Here is a 1,603-nt window from a genome sequence, read left to right as displayed (position 1 = left end):
CTGGCTGTCTCTCTCTCTGTCAAATAAATAAAATAAAATCTTTAAAAAATATATAAATAAAAAGGTAAATAAATAAAAATTTTAAAAAATGAAAACAGAAGAGAGGAAACAAAAACAAAAAAGGCATTAATACTTAATTCTTACTTATGAACTATGATTTACTAAATAAAATTCCCATTTCACACTATGAAACACAATACACAAACACTATAATCAAGTTTCCAGTGTCCACGGAAATAGCATCAATTTTACATGGTTGGCTCTTTTGAAGCTTTTCTGTTAACTGTTCATTTACCTGCTAAAAGAGTTTTTCTTTTTTCCTTGTTATCAGGTGAATGATTGAACAAGCCTCAAATAGTTAAAAAAAAAATGTGTAGATTTTTTTTTTTTACTTTAGAGAAATATATCTACTCACATGCTTTTAAAGAATGAATTAATAAAGCCTATCATTCTATTTGAAGAGAGGAACCAAGGTCCTGCTCTCTGCCAGAATAACAAAATCGGATATCATTTATTAGTTATAAGTGATATTAATAAAATTACTTAAAAACAATTTATTAATAACTAATCAATAACAATAACAAAAAGCTGCCATTTAAAAAATATCCTTTGCTTTCCACGCATTTTAGAACGTAGGTGTTATTATCTTTGTTTTACAGATAAGGAAGTTGGAATGAGAGAAATGAGGTAAAATGCTCTAGGTCACAAACTAGTGAAAGCAGAATTCAGATTCCAAGCCAGGCGTCTGATGTAAATGCCAGCATTCTTCCTACATTACGCTGCTCCCAGCTGATAATGCTCCTGTAATGGTTGATTCTCTTCCAATTCATAAATTTCTCATCAGACAACTGCCTACATATCCAACATTTTTCTCCATCATAGTCCTTGCATTCAGGTGTATTAAAAGAGGTTAATGAAGAAGTAGGTCATTAAGAACCAACCTCTCTATCACCAACTAAAGCACCACCCCTGCCCCTGGGATGCTCTACTCTGTAGTTGCATATAATTTCACCCAGAAGTTGAAAGAAAATGCCTGCTCATTTCCTTTGAATTCAACCCCTCACCCACCTACCCATCCACCCACCTCCTTCTTTTACTTTAACCAAGGTCTGATTTCCATCACTAGTGGAACATTCCTCCCAGGCTGCATCAGCTCTCAGGGGCAGCAAGTGTCCCAAACTGAGGCTGCAGGATCCCTGGGAAAGTTCACATTATGCTCTTCCAAGGTATTAATGCATGTGCGTATACAGATGAGCTTTTCTCTTAAAACGTTGTATTCATTCAGGGCACTGTACAATTTGGACTGGAAGACACCACAGAGAAAGCTGAGTGACAGTTTACACACCCTGCAGTGGCAACTGTGTGTCTTCCCGGGAGACTGCAGGCCCTTCCCAGCCCCAGAAAGGTTGTTTTCCTCTGGGCAGGACACTCGTCCCCTCTCCTGACACCCAGTTCAGACTGGGTACTCAATGAATGGATGGATCTAGTCCAAGCCATTGTCTCTCGGATTTGACGGTGGCCAGACCCAAAGAAGTGAGAGTCCCTGTCCAATTCTACCAGGGCCTCACTCCCAACCCAAAGTGTTCGCAGGAAACCCGGCTGC

The sequence above is a fragment of the Ailuropoda melanoleuca genome, chromosome 9, assembly GCF_002007445.2.
Source record: "Ailuropoda melanoleuca isolate Jingjing chromosome 9, ASM200744v2, whole genome shotgun sequence".
NCBI classification, from domain to species: Eukaryota; Metazoa; Chordata; class Mammalia; order Carnivora; family Ursidae; genus Ailuropoda; species Ailuropoda melanoleuca.
Note: the sequence above shows the minus strand (reverse complement) of the source record.